Consider the following 7,033-nt stretch of genomic DNA (forward strand, 5'->3'; position numbering starts at 1 on the left):
AGTCGGCCATCACTGGAAAGAGAGGCCCATTGGACACACAAACTTTATATGCCCCAGTACAGGGGAACGCCAGGGCCAAAAAAAATGGGAATGGGTGGGTAGGGAAGTGGGCGGGGAGGGTATGGGAGACTTTTGGGATAGCATTGGAAATGTAATTGAGAAAAATACGTAATAAAAAATATTAAAAATTAAAAATAATATATAGCCAGAGGATCTAAGGCAGTTGAAGGAGGAAGCTAGGACTGAAATGTGTCCCTACTGATCTATCTTCTGAAGACAGCTCAGAACTGTCCCCCTCAAATTGAGAGATATTGCTACTGAGTTCAGTATGTCTGTCTCACACAGGGCAAATGCTTATCCAGGACCACAGTAACAAATACAGCTGTCAACAGTGTCTTCACACATTTTATCATTGTGAAAATGTGTTAAATAACAAAGAATCATCCAAGTCTCACGCTGTGTCCCAGTGAATTCACTAACCAGAATTCATGGGCAACAAACAGAGTCAAGGTAAGCCCTTGCTTTAGTTGTTAGGGTCTTCCATGAAAACAAGCATGCTTATCTATTACATGTACTGGGGCCCCAGGTATAGCACTTAAACAATCTTTGGTTGGAGACTATTTATAGTAGTAGTTGTTTTTCCATCTGCACAAAGACCAATATGGAGACATGGATGACTGGTATATTTATTAACATTTGAGTTCACAGTGGTCACCAAGGGATCAGGTTACTTATTCATAGAAGTGAGAATGAAGACTATCCTGCCATGTGGTACTATATATAAAAGGCTGGGATCCATATTCATTAATTTTTGACTCACAGATCACATTAGAATACTCTTGAAGGGAAACACATGTCTATCTTCCTATCTTATTGGGATGTAAATCCTCATTCATTAGAATAATATTCATCTCCTTCCAAGTCACAATGCCTGACTTCATGTCTAGGCACAAAGAAGCAGGAATAGCCATTGAATCCACTCAAGCATACAGATCTATTGTGGTATGGGCTAGAAGTACAATAACTGTGATGTGTCTCACAGAACCGTATAACATATCCAGCAGGGCAGAAAGAAACAGGGTACTCAAGGTCTTCATGGCAAGGGCCTCCATGTTGGTAGGTGTTTCTTCTATAGGAATTAGTGTCAGTTTCATGAGTCAGCCCTCTATACAAAGGAAGACCCTTTCTCCTGGGGAATTCAAATAAGTAGCAATTTGCTGAGTCTTTCATGGCCATGCTAAGGACATTGTGACATGATTCCTGTCCCTGAACCAGAGCAATAAGGGTATGGGCCTCCATGAGTGTTGTAAGTTGCTGGGAATAAGGCTTGTTTATATATATTTTTTAATTCTCCATGCCATATCAAGAAATCTCCAACCAAGGTTATCCATGATTAATGCCTCCATGATAGTCAGAGACAGTATGAGTCAGGGAGGCAAGAGTGTGATGTGATTAATGTCCTAGGAAAAAAAGTGGTAAACACTGAGACCTTCCGGATAGCCCTTAATGCTGTGGGAAAGAACATTGAAAACACTATTTCAAAAATATATAATTACTCACTATGAATTACATGAAGAGTTTCATAGGCCTAAAGGAACAAAGGCAACTGAATTATGAGACACCTTGTCAAAAATATACTAAGGATATAAAAATATTTAGTCAAGGCAAGATCCCACCAAGCTATGTTTTTGCTTACAAAGTCAAGGAGATTTCTAGTTGCAAAGTCAGCTTTGGACAGAGCGATGTTAGGCCCAAGAGTGGTAGGAGTGGGCATACTAAAGCAAGTTCCCAGCCAGCTATCTTATTGTCTGTGCTTACAAAGGCAGGTCAATCTCTGAAATTATGTGCAATGTTAAGAAAAAAATTAAAGAAAAAATGTACTTGCTGTCTTTTTCTAAGAATATGGGGCCAGGGATCAGGGAGTGGAAATTTGTGAAATAATCAAAGAGGAATGATTGAATTGCTATGTGAATAAAAGAATAGGCTTTGGTTTTCAAGAGCTGAGCTATCTAGATGAGCTTTCTGGAGAACTCCAGAGAAAGCTGTCAGAAAACTGTCTCAAGCAGAAAACAGGCTGCCAGGTTTTACCCATGATTTGACTTTGTGTTATTCTTTTCATAGCTCTTGAACACCCCTTCTCAGTCCCACCCCCACTCCACCCCTGCCACCCCAAGCAGAGAATGGTCCTTGGCAGAAATTCCTTGGTAGGGACTGAAGAAGTAAGGGTGTTTTAGATCCTCACAAACTTTGTCTAAATAATTGGCTATGTCTAAGCAATAATTATTGTCTTTTGTTGTCTAGAATTTTTTGGCAAGAATTTAAGAGACACTTGGTGTTGTTTTTAATTGCAAAATGAATCCTCACACCTTAAGCCAATGTGGGACTAGATACATCTTCTTTCATTATGGCTAGTCAAGACAACCCAGTTGGGGAACAGGATCCACAGTTAGGTCACAGAATCATGCTAAGGAACCATATTAGTTGTCGGAGCCATGAGACCAAGCCACACATCTGTTACTTATGTGCAGAGGCCTAGGTCCAGCCCTTTTACACTCTTTGATTGGTGATTCAGTCTGTGGGAGCTCCCAAGGTTCCAGGTTAGTTGACTCTGTTGGTCTTCCTGTGGAAACACTATTCCCCACAGGCTACTCAATCCTTTCAATTCTACCACAAGACATCCTGCACTCTGTCTAATGTTTGGCTGTGAGTCTCTGCATCAGTTTTTGTCAGATATTGAATGGAACCTTTCAAAGAACAGTTACACAAAGCTTTTGAATGCAAAATAGGAATATCATTAACAGTATCAGGGATTGGTTCTTGCCCATAGGATGGATCTCAATTTGGGCCAGTTATTATCTGGCCATACTCTCTGTCTCTTTGTCCCTGCACTTCTTATAGGCAGGACACATTTTGGGGCATAGTTTTGTGGGTGGGTTGATATCCGTATCCCTCCACTGGGAGACATGCCTGGCTGGAATTGGTAGCCATATCAGACTTGATATCCCCAACTACTAAGAGTCTCAACTCTATTCACCCTAGTAAACTATCTGGAACCTTCCCCATTCCAGGTCTCTGGTACATCTTAGAGATACTATTACCCCCATCATTCTTTCCCCATTAAATTCTGTTCACTCTCCTAGCGCTCTCTCCTTGTATCTACCTACATCTGACTCCTGCTCCTGCCCTCTTCCTTTCCCTATCAACTCTGGTACCAAGTTCCTTTCATCATCTACTTCCAATGGTAATTCTAATTCCCTTTCTGAATGATATTCAATCATCCTCCTTTATGCTGTCTTTGTTTTTTAGCTTCTTTGGGTATGTTGGTATCCCATACTTGATGTCTAATATGCACATAGAAGTTCATACATAACATGCATGTCTTTTAAGTTTTGAGTTACCCCACTCAAGATAATATTTTCTAGTTCTCTCGTTGTGTCTGAAAAATTAATTATGTCCTTGTGTTTGGTTTTAATAGCTGAGTAGTATTCTATTTGTAAATAAATCACATATTCTTCAAACACATTTTCTTTCTCCCAATTCTTCATTTAAGGGACTCTTGCTACTAGAAATAAAGTTTCTATAAATATAATTGAGCGAGTATACTTGTGTTATGGCAGAGTATCTTTTGTTTATAAGCCCAGAAGTGGTATAGCTGGGTCCTGAGTTAGAACTATTACCACTTTTCTGAGAAACCACTAAACTGATTTCCATAGTATTTGTACAAATTTGCAATCACATCCGTGATGGAGGAGTGTTCCCCTTGCTCCACACACTTCACAGTATGTATTATCACATGAAATTTTGATTGTGGCCATTTTGATAGGTTAAATCTCAGAGTCATTTTGAATTGCATTTCCCTGATGATGAAGAATGTTGAACATTTCTCTCTTTTTTTATGTTCAGAGCAGATTTTTTTTGGAGATTGATACATATTTTAAAGATTTTTTATTTTTTTTATTTATATGAATACATTGTAGCTGTCTTCAGACACACATAAAAGAGTTCATCAGATGCCATTACAGATGGTTGTGAGCCAACATGTGGTTGCTGGGGAACTGAACTCAGTACCTTTGGAAGAGCTCTTAATCACTAAGCAATCTCTCCAGCTCTGATTGATACATATTTTAAATTAACTATTTTATTTATTTATATTCCACATTTTGCCCCTTCCCAGTGTTGCTCTCCTAGTTATTTACTCCATACTCCAACCCATTTGCCTCTGAGAGGGTGTCTCTCCTCCCCACAGGCATTCTCCTTCCCTGAGGCATCAAGTCTCTACAGGATTAGGTCCATCTTCTTTCACTGAGGCCAGATACTGCTATCCTCTACTACATATGTGCAAGGGGGCTCAGAGCAGCCCATACATGACCTTTGATTGCTGACTGAATCTCTTGGATATCCCAGGGTTACAGGTTAGTTGACATGGTTGGTCTTCCTTTGGAGTTGCCAGTCCCCTCAGCTCCTTCAATCTTTCCTGTAACACTTCCATAAATGCACTAAAAAAACTTATACTAGACAAAACTGGAAAATCTATATAAAAAATGGGTGATTTTCTAAAAAGATACCATTTACCAAAGTTAAGATCAGTTCAACTATCTCAACAGTCCTATGAACCCTAAGGAAATAGAAGCAGTTATTAAAAACTTCCTAACCCAAAGCAGCCCAGGGCTGGGTAAGTTTAGTGTAGAATTCTACAAGATGTTTGAAGAAGAGCTAATACCAATACTCCTCAAACCATTCCACAAGAATAAAGCAGAAGGAACACTACCTAATTCATTCTATGAAGCCACAGTTACTCTGATACCTAAACCACACAAAGACCCTAAAATGAAAGAGAATTTCAGACTCATTTCACTTTTGAATATTGATGCAAAATGCACCATAAAATTATCACAAACTGAACCCACGAGCACATTAAACTATCATAAACCATAATCAAACAATCTTCATTCCAGAATGCAAGAATGGTTCAATATATGAACATTTATATATGTGTTTTCAGCCATTAGATATTATTCTGTGGGAATTTCTCACTGTACCCCATTTTTAGTTGGTTTATTTGGGGTGTTTTTTGGTGCATAGTTGTCTGGACCAACGTCTGAAATCTCTTAGGGTTTGCATGACATCTTTCAAGGCCCTTCTAGCATTTAGAGTCTCAGTTGAGAAAGTGGGTACTCTGTACAATTAGCATTTTGAGTATTATGTGGTGAGGTGATTTTATTTTTTGGTCCAGTATATTTGGAGTCCTGTAAGCGTCTTGAAATTTAATAGGTATGTTTTTCTTTAACTTGGGGAATTCTTTTCTATGACTTTGTTGATGATATTTTCTGGGCCTTTTAGCTTGGAATTTTCTGCTTTTTCTACTCTATTATTCTTTGGTTTGGGTTTTTCAAAGAGTCACAAATTTCTTGGATGTTTTGGATGCCCTTCTCCCAGCCTTGAGTAGGCTAAACAGACAAACATGGTTTTACAACCAAGCTGGTGCCCTGCAAATGGCAGAGCAAGTCCAGAGCCAGAAAATAGAACTTGAGGGAAAATGAGAAGCTCTTATATATAACATTTTTAAAATAGTCTTCCCCCCTTTTTTTAAATTGAATATTTTCTTTATTTACATTCGAAATGTTATCCACTTTCCCAGTTTCTCCCCTGAAAAATTCTCTATCCTCTCCCCCATCCCACTGTTTCTATTAGGGAGTTCCCCAAACAACACCCACATTCCTGCCTGTGTGCCTAGGCATTCACCTACACCATGGCATCCAGCATTCACAGGACCAAGGTCCTCTCCTCACATTGATCCTAAACAGGTCCATCCTCTGCTACATATGCAGATGGAGCCATAGATCCTTCCATGGGTTCGCTTTGGTTGGTGGTTTAGTCCCTCTGAGCTCTGGAGTAGTCAGATTGGTTGATATTGTTTTCTTCCTATGGGGCTGAAAAATCCCTTCAGCTTCTTCATTCCTTTCTCTAACTCCTATATTGGGAACCCTATGCTCATTACAATGGTTGACTACCAGCATCTGTTTCTGTATTTTTCAGGCTCTGGCAGAACTTCACAGTAGACAGCTATATCAGGCTCCTGTCAGCATTCACTTCTTGCCTTCCACAAAAATGTCTGGGTTTGGTGACTGCATATGGGATGGATCTCCAGGTGGGGCAGTCTCTGGATGACCTGTAATTCAGTCTCTGCATCACACATTGCCTTCTAGTTTCCTCCCATGAAGAGTTTGTTTCCCCTTCCAAGAAAGACTGAAGAATCCACACTTTGGCTTTCCTTCCCCTTGAGCTTGATGTAGTCTGTGAATTATATTTTGGGTATTTCAAGTTTGGGATTAATATCCATTTATCAGTGAGTGCACACCATGTGTGTTCTTTTGTGACTGATTGCCTCACTCAGCATGCTATTTTCTAGTTCCGTGTACTTGCTTAAGACTTTCAGGCAGTCATTGTTTTTAATAGCTGTGTAGAAATCCATTGTGTAAATGTTTCACATTTTCTGTATCCATTCATCTGGTGAAGGAAATATGGGGTGTTTCCAGCTTCTAGCTATTATAAATAAGGCTGCTATGAACATACTGGAGCATGGGTTCCTGTTATATGTTAGAGCATCATTTGGGTAAATGCCTAGGAGTGGTATAGTGGGTCCTTGCTGCAGAGGGATCTCAGTCGGATCCTCGATCTGCAGAAAAACTCAGGGTTCAGGTTACAGGCAAGCAAGGAGTAGCGAGAAAAGGGTGACAGACACAGACACAAAGGAGTGTGGTATCTGAATGTAATTTCTCAAAGTAAGCATCAGACTTTTAATACAGAAGAAAATAGGGAAGTTAGGTGACACATTGATGAGGTACAATGACATTATCAGATGCTTAATGACTCCTACACAAAACAGAGGAATGAACACATAAAGACTCGCAGGAACTGGGCAATAAAACAACTGAGACAAAGTCAGCTCCATCTAAGGTCAGCTATATTTTTAGAAGCTGGGTGTATGGTCTTTACACTCCTGGGGCCAGGGCTTTCACCCCCAAGTCATGGT

Source organism: Mus caroli, chromosome 1, assembly GCF_900094665.2.
Source record: "Mus caroli chromosome 1, CAROLI_EIJ_v1.1, whole genome shotgun sequence".
Classification (NCBI taxonomy): Eukaryota; Metazoa; Chordata; class Mammalia; order Rodentia; family Muridae; genus Mus; species Mus caroli.